The sequence below is a fragment of the Lactuca virosa genome, chromosome 8, assembly GCF_052849685.1.
Source record: "Lactuca virosa cultivar CGN04683 chromosome 8, Lactuca_virosa_CGN04683_v6, whole genome shotgun sequence".
NCBI classification, from domain to species: domain Eukaryota; kingdom Viridiplantae; phylum Streptophyta; class Magnoliopsida; order Asterales; family Asteraceae; genus Lactuca; species Lactuca virosa.
In genome coordinates this window covers 368,758,395-368,777,736 of record NC_136433.1, presented here as the reverse complement: position 1 = coordinate 368,777,736, position 19,342 = coordinate 368,758,395, and positions in this window count along the sequence as shown.

Sequence of the window (19,342 nt, the reverse complement as noted above, 5' to 3'; positions counted from 1 at the left end):
TAAAACACACGCGCGCAGCATGTCCTCCAGAGTCTGGATGGTCCGCTCGCTCTGGCCATCCGTCTACGCGAGTTCATCGCGTCAGAGATTACCAGGGGCATCCTTGAGTCGACTCCCATCATCTTCGGGTCGATCAAGGAGGGTATTGTAGAGTTGATGGAGGATCGTCTCAGGGCGTTCAGGAGTGATATGGCGGCTAGCCAGTCAGGACCACGCACACTGTCCTTTAAGGACTTCAGGGGCAGTGGTGCATCAGATTTCCATGGGGCGAAGGACCCCATTGCTGCCAGACGATGGATTGCAGACCTTGAGTCTGCACAACTGATCAGCTTCTGCCCCGAGGGGTCAAAGGTACGATTTACAGCAGGGTGTCTACGTGACAGAGCTAGAGATTGGTGGGAGTCGGTTTGTGACTCTTTGGGAGCCGCGGCCATTGAGGCTATGACATGGTCGGACTTTGTGACACGATTCAGGATGGAGTTCGCGCCTGCGGTGGAGCTCCAACAGTTAGCACGGGAGTTCTTGGATATGAGGCAGACGACAGAGACAGTGGCGGAGATCACCGCCAAGTTCCGGGAGAGGGCGTTACTGGTACCTCAGTACGCGGGTGATGAGGACATGAGGAGGACCCGCTACCACGACATGCTCCGAGCCGACATCCGGGAGCATGTCAGTTTTTCAGCTTGCCCTACCCTGGAGTCCATGATTGCCAGGGCAAGGGAGAGGGAGATTGATCTGGGTGACATTCTGAAGAGAAAGGCTGGGAGGGACAGATGACTGGGGCTTCGGGGAAGAAGCCCAAGGGATCAGATCCGGGCCCAAGAGGCCCACCGAGTCGTAGCCGCTGCAGGAAATGCGGTAAGTCGCATGAGGGACCATGCAGGTTAGGATCGTCAGGCTGCTATAAGTGCGGCAAGACGGGGCACTTTAGCAGGGATTGTACTGCTCCTACTCCGGTATTTCAGACGTCCGAGTTGCTGTGTTTCCACTGCAACCAGAGGGGCCACAAGAGGGCCAATTGCCCTCAGTTGACAGCAGCAGCGCCAGTACGGGCGCCAGCTCCAACGACCCTGCGGATTACGGATGGCCGGCAGGGCAAGGCAGAGGCTCCGGTGGTGAGGAGCCGGGCATTTCAGCTGACAGCCGAGGAGGCACACACTGCACCCGATGTGGTGACAGGTATGATTCTTTCCCTCTGACCTATTTATATGAGATTTATGATATTGAGATGTGCTCTGTGTATATACGTTTAGGATCGTTCCATGTGAACGGTATTCCAGTCCAGGTGTTGTTTGATTCGGGGGCTACCCGATCCTTTGTTTCTCTTGCACTTAGCAAGAAGTGTCCTGAGTCCTCGAGCATGTTGGATTGCCTTTTAGAGGTCGAGATTGCGGACGACCGGTCGGTGCGAGCATCAGAGGTCTTCCGAGATTGTGTATTGAGGTTGTTCGAAGAGCGGTATTTGGTTGACCTAGTTCCCATTCCATTGCGGGGAAACAAGGTCATTATTGGTATGGATTGGCTGAGTCCCAATGGGGCAGCGATAGATTGCGCGCAGCAGTTAGTACGAGTCCGAGCCCCAAGTGGGGGAGAGTTAGTAATTCAGGGTGAGAGATCATAGCGAGGGCCAGCCTTCTGTTCGGCAGCGAGGGCGAGGCATTACCTTCAACAGGGTTGCGCAGGATATGTCGCATATGTCATGGACACCCGGGAGGCGGGTAAGGCGATGGTGGGCGATGTGCCCGTAGTACGAGAGTTCGCGGATGTATTCCCCGAGGAGCTGCCTGGGATACCTCCGGAGCGACAGGTGGAGTTCAGGATCGACCTAGTCCCTGGTGCGGCTCCGATAGCCAAGGCACCGTATCGGTTGGCTCCTCCTGAGATGCAGGAGTTGTCTACACAGCTTCAGGAGCTGTTAGACAGGGGTTTCATTCGACCGATCAGTTCACCCTGGGGAGCCCCGATTCTGTTTGTGAAGAAGAAGGACGGGTCGCATCGGATGTGTATCGATTATAGGGAGCTGAATAAGGTAACGGTGAAGAACCGCTACCCACTCTCGAGGATTGACGACCTCTTTGACCAGCTTTAGGGAGCATCTTGGTTCTCCAAGATAGATTTGCGTTCAGGGTATCACCAGGTGAGGGTCAGAGAGGAAGATGTGCAGAAGACGGCATTTCGGACACGTTATGGCCACTATGAGTTCGTGGTGATGCCTTTCGGGCTCACCAATGCTCCTGCCGCGTTCATGGACCTCATGAACCGCGTGTGTAGACCGATGTTAGACCGGTCGGTGATAGTATTTATTGATGATATCTTGGTTTACTCCAAGACGCGAAAGCAGCATGAGGAGCATTTGCGAGAGGTTCTAGAGACCTTGAGGAGGGAGAACTTGTATGCCAAGTTCTCCAAGTGTGAGTTCTGGTTGCGCGAGGTGCAGTTTCTTGGGCACCTTGTCAACCAGAACGGGATTTCGGTGGATCCGGCCAAGGTGGAGGCCGTGATGAGATGGGAGGTTCCGAAATCTCCATCTGAGATTCGGAGTTTCCTGGGATTGGCTGGCTACTATCGGAGATTCATCCAGGATTTCTCCAAGATAGCATTACCCCTGACCAGGTTAACGAGGAAGGCCGTGGTCTTTCGTTGGGGGCCTGAGCAGCAGGCAGCATTCGAGATACTGAGACAGAGATTGTGCGAGGCGCCAATCTTAGCCTTGCCAGAGGGCATGGAGGATTTTGTTGTATACTGCGATGCGTCCATCTCAGGTTTGGGCGCAGTATTGATGCAGAGAGGGCATGTTATCGCTTACGCGTCGAGGCAGCTGAAGCCTCACGAGGCGAACTACCCGACACATGATTTGGAGTTGGGGGCCGTTGTGTTCGCCCTCAAGATTTGGCGTCATTACCTCTATGGGGTTCGTTGTACGATTTACACGGACCACAAGAGTTTGAGGTACCTCATGGACCAGCCAAATCTGAATATGAGGCAGCGTCGGTGGCTTGATGTGGTAAAGGATTACGAATGTGAGATCCTCTACCACCCAGGGAAGGCCAATGTCGTGGCCGATGCGCTTAGCCGCAAGGCAGCACCGATCAGGGATATCTGTTTGAGGATGACGGTGGTGACTCCGCTTCTGGAGCGGATCCGGGAGGCTCAGCAGGAGGCTATGAAGGAGGAACATCGGAAGAGTGAGCGGATTATGGGACAGGTTTCCTCCTTCGACCATGACAGCAGGGGATTATTGACATTACACCGTAGGGTGTGGGTTCCATACCTCGGAGGCGTGCGCCAGGTCCTGATGGAGGAGGCGCACAAATCCCGATTCTCCATTCATCCAGGGGCAACTTAGATGTATAGGGATCTTCGTCTGGACTATTGGTGGCCCTGCATGAAGCGGGATGTAGCATGGTACGTTGAGCGGTGCCTGACCTGCAGGAAGGTCAAGGCCGAACACCAGAGACCGCACGGCAAGATGCAGCCGTTGGATATCCCGCTGTGGAAATGGGAAGACATCACGATGGATTTTATCACCAAGCTTCCCAGGACCGCGCGGGGAATGGATTCAATCTGGGTCATTGTCGACCGATTGACCAAGAGCGCCCACTTTATCCCGATTCAGGAGAGCATCTCGGCCGAGAAATTGGCCGATATCTACATCAGAGAGGTAGTGGCACGACATGGGGTGCCAGTTTCAGTGATTTCGGATAGGGATGTGCGGTTAACTGGTTCGGACCCTGAACCCGAACCCGATCCTGATCCTGAGCCTCCCGCTCCCTGTCGTGTGGTCACCATACTGCAAAACATAGCATAACCACCATCAAACTATATTCCACTAACGAGGCTCACATACATATCACAAGTCCCCGGTCTCGTCTCGACCCTTTTTGAATCGAGTACGGATCCTCCGCTTTCAGTAGTACGGGCCCATACTACCTTCCACGTCTATCCGTACTTTCCTCAAGAATTGCCTCAACTCAACCAAGTCCTTTATACTAATACTGCGGTTCTCGTGCTACTCTCGCCCTAGGCTTGCTCTAAGTAATCGCCACCCACTCTCTGCCATCAGCTGCACAAGAAGTCCCTGCTTTCTTTCCCTAACTAGCTCGCGAATACTATTACATATTACTCAGACTAGATAATTCTTCGAATGAGAGGTCCTACCCTACAACGGTTGGACTCAGACAAGAGCTGTGAAGCAGGGCTAGACCCAACCTTCTGAAATTATTTAGTCCTTGCAATATGTAACGTAACATATTCGTTTACTAGTTAGTGAGAGACAACTAGAACTCCTAAAAGCACATAGCAAGCAGCATTCGTGCATTGAGTACACATAATCAAGTATATACTATTCTGGCTATCATACTGACTGATCTGTACTAGCATGCAATTCTCATAAAGCTGGAACACATAAAGCAGGCACATAAGGCATCATTCCTAGATCCTTAGTCCTATTCTAGCATGCTGTTCTACTGAAACTGGAACTGATAATCATAACAATAACTTGTATGGGTACTTTGGGGAAAACTTACTTGAGCTCGGCCGGTCGCGCACATCACACACCTTGTTCTTTCTTTCTCGAAACTCTTTTACTTAGTCTTTAGAAAAATCATTTCTTTATAAAAAAAATCTTTTAATCCCCTCGATTTGAGTCCAGACACCCCCGAAGGTGTGTTCGAATCCCTCAAACCAGGGCTCTGATACCAACTTGTAACATCCCAAAAATACCAGCTAAAAATTTCATTTTTAAATTAGGTTAATACATAAAAACATCGTTACAAAACATTCATAATATTAATCCATGTCTGAAAACCGGTAACATCATAGTAAAATATTCAGAGTACATCCCAGAAAATCCATAGTGCGGAAACAAGAGTGTGTGTGATATGCCGCTACCGCGCCGGCTCCTTTCCCCTAGCTGAAGAGGTACCTGAAACAAAACTGTAAACTGTAAGCACGAAGCTTAGTGAGTTCCCCCATCGTACCACATACCATACAATCACATAACATACAGATACTGTCAGGCATAACTGGGTGCCCGACCTACCCCTGCGGTCCTTTCGACCGGATACTGCCCAGCATATCTGGGTGCTGGCCTCCCCTTCGGTCCTTTCGACCGGATACTGGGGACTATTTCACCCCTCTACTACTACCACATAACATATATCACATAACCATAATCTGTCTAACATGACTGGGTATGACTACCCCTTTCGGCCCTATCGACCGGAAACCCTGGGGACTATCTCCCCTACTGCTACTAGCATATAACATCATATCATACTAGCACATAACATATCAGGTAGTAGCAAACCTAGATGATATCACAAAGACAATCATCCAACATACAACTCCTACTGGTGGGCCGGCATTGTGGCCGTAGACCCACCGCTACTGGAAGGTAACTCACCTCGAGGGTAGCTGCTGAAAACCCGCTCGACCTACGCCTGGCTGCCGCACCGGTAACCCTCCGGCTATAAATCTGTAATCATGGATTAGGTACTCATAAATACCCCTTAGGTCAAATGACTGGTCAAAGTCAACTTCTTGGTCAAAGTCAACTCTCTGATTGACTGGACTCGCCGAGTCCATATAGCGACTCGCCGAGTCCTTCTACGTCTAGCCCGACTCTGACTCATCGGGTCCCTGTTCCCACTCACTGAGTCAGCCTGACTCGCTAAACGGGGACAACTAACAAACCCGCGACTGGACTCGCCGAGTCCAAGGGGGGGACTCGCCGAGTCCGACGAACAGATCTCACAATTCGCTCCAATCTTCCATCAGAACATCAACCTTGGAGATTTGGAGATTCTGGGACTATAGCTACACGTTAAATTGCTAATTCCACGTGCGACTACGAAGGGTTGGACCTCCTACACTTAAACCCTTCTTATCCTAGTGACAGTTCATATGGCTTGCCGAGTTTGAAGAACAACTCGCCGAGTTCAAGGCTATATTCAAGGGACTCGCCGAGTTTGAAGAACGACTCGCCGAGTACCAGGCAATCTTCATAGGACTCGCTGAGTTGTTCATCCAACTCGTCGAGTCTAAGGCCATCTTCATGGAACTCGCCGAGTGCACTTTGGCACTCGCCGAGTTCCCTTCGACTCTTCACCCAATCCGGCCAAATCTGAGACATGCAACTGATCCAACTCATGGGTCTCAGTTCCTAGGGTCTGGTTATCACATATACACACGAAATCTGGGGGTTTTAAGGCTTGAAGATCAACCATTGGGGACAAAAAGGAACCTAAGAGCTAATGAGCAAAGTGAGGGTTTTATTACCTGATTTGATGCCTTCCCCAGAGTAGATTTCGGGTCTACCTTCACTTCTGGAACACTCCAACTTCCTCCTTCTTCTTCTAAGCTCCAAACCTTCTTTGGAAGATCAAAATCACTCAAGAACACTAAAGGAGCTAGGGTTGTTCTCTACTGCTCTCTGGGAGGAAAATGGGACGAAATGGGTGTTTTAGAATGGGTAAAATAGGGTGCAAAGTATGAAAATAGAGTTTCATCCAGACAGGTGGACTCGCCGAGTCCATATGTCGACTCGCCGAGTTCCCAGCTTAAATCCCGTGTCCACCTCGCTGCTACTCGGCGAGTCGGGACGCAGACTCGCCGAGTTCATGGCAAAAATTTAAGAAAATACTTAAATAAAATCGTACCAGGAATCGGGTGTTACAATGTACATATAGTCATACAGATCTAACAAATCACTAATATGTCAACCATCCTATAACCAGGATACCGATCTAACCGATCAATATCATAGAAACCATCCTATAACCAGGATACCGATCTAACCGATCACTAACATAGCAACCATCCTATAACAAGGATATCAATATAACAGATCACTAAAATAACATAATCCTATAACCAGGATACCGATCTAACAGATCACTAACATAGTAACCATCCTATATCCAGGATACAAATCATAAAGGGCCGGCCTTGGTGCCTTAGACCTTGTTGATATAGTGAGAAGAACTCACCTCACACTACTGAAGTCCCACGGACAAAACCCTAGCTGCTGGATGACAGATTCCCAAACTGTCAACATCAAAACAGCACCCAATTAATAATTGGGTTCCAATATATAACCATAAGTCCATGCTTGGGGTAAAAGACTACTTTACCCCCAACCTAGCTTGATTCAAGCCCAAGGACCAAAGCCCAACATATGGCCCAATTTTCCAAATTGGGCCCAAACCCTTCACATGGGCCTTACCTTAGGGCCCAAACATCTATTCCAGTCCAAACACTTGGCATTCCAATGGTCCAATATCTCATAATCATTAAGGCCCAATTATGGCCCATTTATGGCCCAATTTTCCAAATTGGGCCCAAGTCCCTCACACGGGCCTTACCCTAAAGCCCATCTAAATATTTTAGTCTATTTACTTGTTCTTGGATAGCCCATCAATAGCCCAATCACCAAAGCCCAATAGAAAGGCCCAACTCAAGGCCCAAGCAAAATTAGGGTTTTCACATAAAATGACGATTAGGGTTAAATGTTTCTTACTTAACCCATTAAGGACTTAATCTATTAAGTCCATCACTCTACTAGAACAAACATACAACATGGTCGGGATTAATTCATGATTCCAATCCAATGGTCCAAACTTGCGGGTCCCGACAATTCCAAATTAACAAATTCCAAATTTAGGGTTTTTCTAAACCCTAATTAGGGTTTCCAACCCAATCACGTGCCCATTAGTCAAATGGTTAGGTTTTTAGGTCAATTAGGGCTTCATTAGGTTAATTAGGGTTAAATAAGTCGGGCACCCCCACTACTACCTCGGGTAGTGGCGGTCAACGACGGCTCACGGCGGCGGCCACCACCTCGTGGTGGTTGTTATGATTTTAGGCTAAATGTGTCCAAACATCTAAACTAACAATCCAAACACACAATCCACACCGCAACCCAACACGGCAACTGGTGGCGGCAGAGGGAGGTAGCCGCCACCTCACGGTGGTGGTTATGGGTTTTTCCTTGATTATTCCGGCCACGATACAATGATACAACATCAATACAACAAATATCCAAAATAAATACTCAAAATAAATCACACACACACAGCCGTCCTGTGGCGGCAGGCGGTGGTCGGAGGTTCTAGCCACCACCTCATGGTGGTGGTGGTAGCGGATCTCTTATGATTTCCGGCCAAGTAACCACACACACATGCTCTTCTGATCGTAAATGAGTCCAGCCACCCACTGTGACAACCATCAAATTTCGGTCAAGTCAAAGTCAAACAAAGTCAACTAGTCAAAACGGTCAACTCCATTAACCCTTGTATGATAGGGTTTACGTTATGTAATCACTGTACAATTCACTATTTTAATGAGAAAACATCATTTGGAAAGTTCATGTGTTTGATTTTCCTTAGCCTTAACAGTGCTAAACAATGAACCAAAGCGATAAAACACTATTGCACAATCATCGGGATTGTGTAGGACACTAAATCATGGCTTAACGGGGTCTATGGACCTTGCGTTGCGAAGCCGGACACTCAAAAAGATCACAAACGAAACCTCTCGCAATCTCATTCAAACCCTACTCAAGATTACTTGACGCTAATAGGATCGAAACTCATACACTACGATATAAATTGACGTTAATAGCAACATAGTATAGTACAACGTTATAACTATAATCAAATTAAATTATGATACCATATTAAAATCAAATCAAAGTATAATGCTCTAATTAAATTTAAAAGAATCAAACTTGAATGCTATAATTAAACTTCAAATCAAAGTAGATTGTTATAATCAAATAATAACTCATCTTTTATAAAACTCCATTTTTATAAACTTTACATTAAATTTTATAAAACTCTATTTTTATAAACTTTACATTAAATTTTATAAAACTCTTATATTAATTATGTAAAAGATGTTTGTGTTAGTGGGAAATTATGAAGACCACCAAAAGCAAAAAGATTATTCCCATGGTCTCCCACTCACACCTCCCATCCACTTTCCTTTCCTTTTTCTCCCAACACATTATTCTCTTCACCACTTAAACCTTATCTATTCTTTCTCTCACTCTCAATCTCGAAATTTCCTCCAAGAATACTCATATTCCATCCAAGAACAATCTATTATACTCAAATCTTCATCCCTCTTGAAGCATTCATCAAGGTATGTTGTTAAAAGTTTCATATTCATACAAGAAACAAATTAAATCCACCAAAATATCTAAAACTCATTTTATGCATAAACCTGATTTTTCTCAGAATCCCATCAATAAAATAAGAAGTTCTGCAAATTTTCAGAAAATAATTTATTTTTATTGAATTACTATAATTATTGCAATAAAGTAGGGCAATAATTCACATAAAATACTTTTTGCATTCAATAAATTCTGAGAAAATTCTGGGATGACCTGTATACTGATTAAACATGATATATGAAGTTTCATGCATTTATATTACTTTTTACTATTATTTATGATTTTATTGATTAATTAGTAATGAAATATATAAAAAATACTTCCCATAGCCACAAATATCTGAAACTTATACATTGAGCTCTACATCATGTTATAAAACTATGGTTAATTTTACAGATGTTTTGAGAATCATTTACTATTTTTCCCGAATTTTGTGTTGTTTAATCATTAAAATATTAAATAAATACTAAAACAGTTCAAAAAAATATACAAATTTTACAGTAATTCATATTGTATGCAATAATGATTTCCTAATAATTTCATAATTTTTCAATAGTGTTTACTATTTAAAACTATTTTCCTAAGTATTTAAGCATGTAAAAATGCATTTTAATGATTATTTCATATAAATAATTGTTAAAATCTGTAAATAATTATAATTGGGCAAGTTATTATTTTAATAAGAAATTATTAAAATCTGGCCTAAATTGAAAATATAAATTAATTATGCAAAGTAAGTAATTCAATTTAAAATTCATTTAACAAATAAATACCTTAATATTATAATCAAAATGAATTATTGTTAATTCATCTAATATAAGAATATGTGTCTAATTATTTGTATTAATACTCCATTCTCGTTTAGCAGTTCCTAAACCAAAACTATTAATTATATTAGGTTCTACGCCATTTTGACCCGAATCGTCTATCGTACGACACACGCATTTCGTTTTGGGACTAATGTGAGTAATCTACCCCATATTTTATAATTTTCAATACTTTTGGGGTGTATCATGTGGTTCTAATATGTTCCAACTTCATTTTATTGTTTTATCACAATTGAGACATTGTTGGGACATTTATACGTGAGTCATTAATTGTATAACTATTGTTCGTTTACGCTACATGTACTTGTAGTGCATTACCATTTTTAGTCTAATCTCCATGACTATGCCCGTATTCTTGAGGTACGTTATGGACAATAATAGCGCTATTGGGTTGACCACCCCGCCTTGGGACGCTAAGGTGATTGATTGCACGTGGTTGAGTGTGTATGATGATTAGATGCTCCATCCTATATATATATATATTTATATATATATACATATATATATATATATATATATATATATATATATATATATATATATATATATATATATATATATATATATATATATATAGGGTGAGGACTTATTGTTGTTGTTATCATTTGTTAATCAATTTTTGATTTATAAACCGTTATCTCAAATACAATTGTTTGCCGACTTCAAAAGAAAACAAATTTCCAATTATAAAGGTTTCAACTTCACAATTTTCTCTACTAAAATTAGATTACTCACCAACTCTCGTAGTTGACCTGTTTTTACCCATGATGCAGATTTGAAGAATGAAGTTGATGAAAAATAGGTTGTGCCTTAGAAATCCACAAGACTATTTAAATTTGATGTAATAAATGTTGTTCATATTTGGATTTGTATTTGTATGTTGTGGATCTTGTTTGCATACTTAGTACTTAATTGAATCTAATCATATTATAACATAGTTGTCATGAGACTTTGAACAATATATCACGCCTCGATCGATTCCGACAAGGATCGGGGTGTGACAGATTGGTATCAGAGCCCTTGACTATAGGGAATTAGGTTAATTGCCTTGACCTAGTCTATAGCCTCTAGGGTCCTCTCGTATGCTAGTTTATAAAATGCACACACAACTGCATGCAATTCACACTTAGAAAATCCTAGGAATACCTTTGTGTGTTAATTGCTCCCTTATGTGCATACGTATTACTCCTAACACTTATATGTGTGCATACACTTGTGAATATTCTCCACTTTCTCTGAAAATCACACATATACTCAAGTTGTTTAACAAAATGTATATACATATATGTATTCCTTAGAGCTCATAGGAAATTCAAAGTCATCCACTCTAGTTGGGTAGGATCATAGTAATGGACGCGTAGTAACTGGAAGGGGGAGGTGCCGGTAGCCCGAAAGTCCTGACTAGGTAAGCATTCGTATACATCCCAATCAACCGAGGGACCAGTTTGCTTATCTGGGGACCAAAGGCGAGAGTTCCCAAACCTATAGGCCAAAGCGCGTCCTTCACATTACTTTTGAGCCATCAAAATACCCGACCTTATCAAACGTATCCGAAAGGATACACTCCAAAATGGCCAACTCATTGGACTATTAAGTTCCATAATGGGCCTAGAAGTGGGAAAGAAATGTGAAAACTTAGTTTTGTGGGGGCCCACGCAAGTGCTACATGTTTCACATTTAGTAACCATGGAAAGCCCAAAAGGTGCCCAACACTCCTAACCATGGCCCAACAAGTGTTTTACAATTATTTTACCCAACAATGTCTAAAAAAAAAAACTTTATTTCCCTAATCAATTTACAAATAACTCACAAGTCCATATGCGTGTTTCTCATAGTTGACATGTTCCTTGTTTGGTTGTGGACTTAGGGTAGACTCATTAGGATCAACAGTCTAATAAAATTTTAATTACACATAACTGGGGGCATGTCGAGTGAATCTTAGGAGTGGATCAGACATGAAACAAATCACAAGATTATAATCAAGTTATTCCTACTAAATTCATAAGTCTATTTATATAGACCTCTGGTATAGAGTCGTCAGCGTAGTCGTGTCGGCAATCTAGAATATAGCTAAATACATAATACAAACTATAATACCCAAATTATACAAAATTTTCTGCATAAAAAATCAATAGACAAACACAATGAAACTAAAAAGGGTATCAATCTATCAAGAGAAAAACACATACAATGTAGATTAAAATCCACTAATTATAACAAAATGGCTAAAAGAAAAGGTAAGGACTAAGGATTGTTAAGTCCTCTCTTCTTATAAATAGCTTTGAAGCAAGCTTGCCTAAGCTTCTTTGTTCTTTCTGTCAATTCCATACCTGGCAATTTCTCCATCATCTTCTTGTGCCCTGCTAACGTCTCTACCTCCTCCTTTAATCCCAACTCCTAGTTTTTTTAGGTAGATGCAATATATTTTTCGTGTGAGTTCATAAAATTTACAATGAGTTAAGTTTATGTAAATATAAATCAGAAATCGTAGTAAAACAATTGATTCGATGTGGCATATGCCTAGGGCCTATGTTTATGTTATAAAGAAACTAATAATTAAAATTTTAGAAAATACCAAAACAACTTTGGTTACCAAGTGCATGCATACATGCATGAGTAATGTATAGAAGGTTATTATCGTAGTTTACCTTGGCATTTTGAATGAGGGATTGAAGGCTCTTAAGTTTTCTATGAGGCCATCTGTTTATGTTTAGCTCTCTGCATCTTTTCTTCAACAATGTTAACCCTATCCCTAGTTCATTTGCTGCCATGATTATCGGCATCTCAAAGTACTTCGCTATCTCTTCAAACTCCAATGGTCTCAATCTATTTGCCACCTTCCGGCCACCGTGATCAGTGGTGGCAGCACTAGAACTACCTGTAGCCTCACCACCGGATTTACAGTCTTCACTGAAACTAACCAATGGTAAATTATCATCCTCCCAACAATCCCATAAGCTTATGTCTTTAAGGGGATCCAAATCGTGAAACTCATTTCTAGAAATGATGTTTTGATCTTTGTTAAGTACTGTGGAAACGTTCTGATCGAGCACTTCATGCAATTTTTCCGACAACTCGTAATCATGATGGTCGAGCATGTCACCACTGCAAAAATCCAAAAAAAAAAAAAAAAAAACTCAAGATAATCAAATCCAACACGATGAAAGACTCTTTTTGATCACTACAAATCCAAACCATGTTTTGATCAATATAGACAAAATCACTTTTCTGTGCGAAAGATGGGGTAATGAGTGACGTTTATATATACCTGAAAAGATCTTGATGATCAAAGTACTGAAACCAATCGAGGTCATCTATGGGGTTTTGATGATCTGCAGGTGGATCCATTTGTGAGGGAGAAGTTAAAAGTTGCGGTAAGAATGTGATGATTTATATAAGTGAAGTGGGAGAAGTAATTAATAACAAATAAAGAGGAAATGAATATATATGGTCTTTGAACTGTAATCTTCTTCTTCAATTCACACACATATACGTATATGTTGCCGCAAATTATGACTTATGTGCCTCATGCATTTAATACATCACATGCCTACCGCATATTCTTGACTTTGAAGCTACGTACCAGTTTCAAATTTCCCCAGTAGCACACTTTTCATTAGAAAGTACTCCAAGTCTTCACACATGAACCAGTTAGAAAGTACTCCAAGTCTTCACACACGAACCAATTAGAAAGTACTCCAAGTCTTCACACATGCAAATTATGACTTGTGTGTCGCTATAGGTAACTAATAAAATTTATTTTTTAACCCCTTAAATATCAGTACAAGCTTCTAACCTCGACGTTTAAATTCAAAATTTCTTTTTATTACTAAAACTAGCATCGATTCAAGTATATAAACCATGAATCTTGAGAACACGACAAAACCCAAATAAGTCTTATCATCTATGTAAAAAAAAACTCAGGGTTTTTACTAGTAAATCTATCAGTGGCGGAGCTTGAACAATTAACTTGGGGGGGGGGGGGGGCGAAAATATTATAAACTGAAATTAAAATTAAAAAAAAAACAGATTGTTTTCTACAAATAAACACCAAAAACACTTAGAAAAAGAATTACAACTCAGCCCGACAGCCTTTAGTGTCTTTAAAAACAGATTATGAATGATATATTAGTAAGCAGACAACAATTTCTCTTTCAATGTTTTCATCTTTCCCATGATTATATCTAGAAAAATCAAAATGAAGGAACAATTGATCCAATCAAAACAAAATCAAATTCAAAATTAGAACAATAACCAATAACTCATTTAACAATAACCAAATCAATCTTTGTTGTCACTTTTCAGTTTTGTTTGAAGCTGACAAGCTGTTAAGCATAACCAAATCTATAAGTTCATAACTTATAAATCAAATTGACAAATCGCCAAATCGCAAATGACAGCCAAATTAAAAGGAAACTCAGTAAGACAGTAGTAACGCATAAATAGGCAACAAATTGACAGAAAACAGCAGCAGCAGTGCAATACGCCAACACCAACAATCAACAATCTTAAAATCAGAAAACAAAGAACATCTGAACAGGATTTGGGTCTCGGGATTACATACCTGATTTCTGTGAAGTGAGAATGGGGACTTGGGCACTTGGCGATGGCGATTGGCGAGAGTGAGACCAGGCGACTGACTTGGCGAGACAGCGACAAACGAACAGTAGGCGAGATAGGCAGCGAATTGGGAAAATGGGGATGAACGATTTTGATTTCTTGATACCGCTTGGTCGCTTGGAGAATTGGGAGTATTGGACCATTCTGATTAGGAATCGGGAGGGGCCAAAGCCCAAGTTTGAAGATAGCAGGCCTATAACTATTTTATTTTGAACTACAATTTCTACTTCTAGCCCAATAATACTACGCCCCTGGAATCTATGAGGGCTAGTGTAAACATTATGGTCATATATCATTAAGATTCTATGGACTTAGAATGTGTGATTCCGCCTCATTCCCTGTTCCTTGTTTGGTTGTGGGCTTAAGGCGGGGTCACCCATCCAAAATGCCCTTGCAATCTTAATGATATACGACTAGTTTACGTCAATCGACTATAAAAGAACTTGTAGGACTTATAATGCAAATTTCGTCAAAATTTGTTGAAACATTCGTAATGATGGAACTCGCTAACTACGTTATAAAATATTCATAGTGGTAATACCAAGGATAAAACAGGGAGTATAAAAGCACACATAGAATACTCTATCATCCCAAAACAATAAACTCCTTTTAAATTGACTCAGTTCAAGTTACAATAAGAAATTTCCAAGGTCATCATGTGACATCAGGAGGGTTGTTCCTCACCATAATCAATTTCTTGTACTACGAAAAGTTTTCCACATCTTTTTCCAAACTCTTGAAGTCCCAATCAAAATGCAAATTTCGGGACGAAATTCCCTCTAACGGGGGGATGATGTGACAACCATCAAATTTCGGTCAAGTCAAAGTCAAACAAAGTCAACTAGTCAAAACAGTCAACTCCATTAACCCTTGTATGATAGGGTTTACGTTATGTAATCACTGTACAATTCACTATTTTAATGAGAAAACATCATTTGGAAAGTTCATGTGTTTGATTTTCCTTAGCCTTGACAGTGCTAAACAATGAACCAAAGCGATAAAACACTATTGCACAATCACCGGGATTGTGTAGGACACTAAATCATGGCTTAACGGGGTCTATGGACCTTGCGTTGCGAAGCCGGACACTCAAAAAGATCACAAACGAAACCTCTCGCAATCTCATTCAAACCCTACTCAAGATTACTTGACGCTAATAGGATCGAAACTCATACACTACGATATAAATTGACGTTAATAGCAACATAGTATAGTACAACGTTATAACTATAATCAAATTAAATTATGATACCATATTAAAATCAAATCAAAGTATAATGCTCTAATTAAATTTAAAAGAATCAAACTTGAATGCTATAATTAAACTTCAAATCAAAGTAGATTGTTATAATCAAATAATAACTCATCTTTTATAAAACTCCATTTTTATAAACTTTACATTAAATTTTATAAAACTCTATTTTTATAAACTTTACATTAAATTTTATAAAACTCTTATATTAATTATGTAAAAGATGTTTGTGTTAGTGGGAAATTATGAAGACCACCAAAAGCAAAAAGATTATTCCCATGGTCTCCCACTCACACCTCCCATCCACTTTCCTTTCCTTTTTCTCCCAACACATTATTCTCTTCACCACTTAAACCTTCTCTATTCTTTCTCTCACTCTCAATCTCGAAATTTCCTCCAAGAATACTCATATTCCATCCAAGAACAATCTATTATACTCAAATCTTCATCCCTCTTGAAGCATTCATCAAGGTATGTTGTTAAAAGTTTCATATTCATACAAGAAACAAATTAAATCCACCAAAATATCTAAAACTCATTTTATGCATAAACCTGATTTTTCTCAGAATCCCATCAATAAAATAAGAAGTTCGGGAAATTTTCAGAAAATAATATATTTTTATTGAATTACTATAATTATTGCAATAAAGTAGGGCAATAATTCACATAAAATACTTTTTGCATTCAATAAATTCTGAGAAAATTCTGGGATGACCTGTATACTGATTAAACATGACATATGAAGTTTCATGCATTTATATTACTTTTTACTATTATTTATGATTTTATTGATTAATTAATAATGAAATATATAAAAAAATACTTCCCATAGTCACAAATATCTGAAACTTATACACTGAGCTCTACATCATGTTATAAAACTATGGTTAATTTTACAGATGTTTTGAGAATCATTTACTATTTTTCCCGAATTTTGTGTTGTTTAATCATTAAAATATTAAATAAATACTAAAACAGTTCAGAAAAATATACAAATTTTACAATAATTCATATTGTATGCAATAATGATTTCCTAATAATTTCATAATTTTTCAATAGTGTTTACTATTTAAAACTATTTTCCTAAGTATTTAAGCATGTAAAAATGCATTTTAATGATTATTTCATATAAATAATTGTTAAAATCTGTAAATAATTATAATTGGGCAAGTTATTATTTTAATAAGAAATTATTAAAATCTGGCCTAAATTGAAAATATAAATTAATTATGCAAAGTAAGTAATTCAATTTAAAATTCATTTAACAAATAAATACCTTAATATTATAATCAAAATGAATTATTGTTAATTCATCTAATATAAGAATATGTGTCTAATTATTTGTATTAATACTCCATTCTCGTTTAGCAGTTCCTAAACCAAAACTATTAATTATATTAGGTTCTACGCCATTTTGACCCGAATCGTCTATCGTACGACACACGCATTTCGTTTTGGGACTAATGTGAGTAATCTACCCCATATTTTATAATTTTCAATACTTTTGGGGTGTATCATGTGGTTCTAATATGTTACAACTTCATTTTATTGTTTTATCACAATTGAGACATTGTTGGGACATTTATACGTGAGTCATTAATTGTATAACTATTGTTCGTTTACGCTACATGTACTTGTAGTGCATTACCATTTTTAGTCTAATCTCCATGACTATGCCCGTATTCTTGAGGTACGTTATGGACAATAATAGCGCTATTGGGTTGACCACCCCGCCTTGGGACGCTAAGGTGATTGATTGCACGTGGTTGAGTGTGTATGATGATTAGATGCTCCATCCTATATATATATTTATATATATATACATATATATATATATATATATATATATATATATATATATATATATATATATATATATATATATATATATGTATATATATAGGGTGAGGACTTATTGTTGTTGTTATCATTTGTTAATCAATTTTTGATTTATAAACCGTTATCTCAAATACAATTGTTTGCCGACTTCAAAAGAAAACAAATTTCCAATTATAAAGGTTTCAACTTCACAATTTTCTCTACTAAAATTAGATTACTCACCAACTCTCGTAGTTGACCTGTTTTTACCCATGATGCAGATTTGAAGAATGAAGTTGATGAAAAATAGGTTGTGCCTTAGAAATCCACAAGACTATTTAAATTTGATGTAATAAATGTTGTTCATATTTGGATTTGTATTTGTATGTTGTGGATCTTGTTTGCATACTTAGTACTTAATTGAATCTAATCATATTATAACATAGTTGTCATGAGACTTTGAACAATATATCACGCCTCGATCGATTCCGACAAGGATCGGGGTGTGACACCCACCTGGTGGCGTACGGCGGTGGCAGTGGAACGAAATGGCGGTAACAACAGCGGCTACGGCGGCAGAAAGATGGTCGGAACGACGGACTGAGCTGGGACATGGCACCGGCGAACCACGACGAAACATAAGAAGGGGTGGGCAACGACGGAGAGACGTCGAGTGGATGACAGAACTCACCACGAAAATGGCGGCGCAAACTGACGGCACCAACGAGTGTAGGGTCATTGAACGGCGATGCTGGCGGCATGGCAGACGACGAGTCGGAAAGGAAAAGGGCGTTGGGCGACCGAGAACAACAACAGCGGCACTCATGACGTTTCCTCGGCGTCCATCTTCATCGACAGTCTTCTATGGCTCCTTCCCGGTGGTTCTCATTGTCGCCGGCAACAGGAGCTCAACGGTGGTTGCGACTTCGACAGCAGGGGGGTAGCGGTGGTCCACGTTGGCGGTTATGGAGGGGGGGGGGGGGGGAGGCGACGGCTAGAGAGACAAGGGTGGTGAAGTTGGCGGCTGAGAATAGTGTATCTATGGTTAGGGTTCAGTGGCTGGTGCAAGGTGACGAGTTTAATACCCGATCATATAAACTTCTTGTCCAATGTACACCTTTGGTCTCTCCTTCCTAATTTCTTTTCAATATAAGGCTACTATTTACAAAGCAGCCCCTAGCATCCAAGATTCATAACAATTCAAGTCCCAGAAGTTACCATATAGCCCCTCCATGACAAATTCTTTTCAACTTAGGTACATAATTTACCCTTTTAGCCTCAGCCATCCAAAATCCTTTCATATTAAATCCAAATGATACCAAACACCCCCTGAATTCTGAAAACATTTACAAAATAAGTCCCCGAATTACACTTTAACCCCCCGAAGATTCAAATCTTATCATTTGGCTCCCCGAAACCAATACCCCGTTAATTATTATTTGATTTTGCCTACAATAATATAAAATAATAGTATAAAAATTACATCTCGGGGTTCCAAATTTATTATTTAATTATTCTATTTTAAACGGAATGTTACAACTCTCCCCCACTTAAATTGGATTTCGTCCTCAAAATCATTCCTTACCATTTCTTGTTGCTTGATTGGTTGCTTCTGCTGGTTTGTTGTTCTTGTTCTCTGATTGTTTGTCT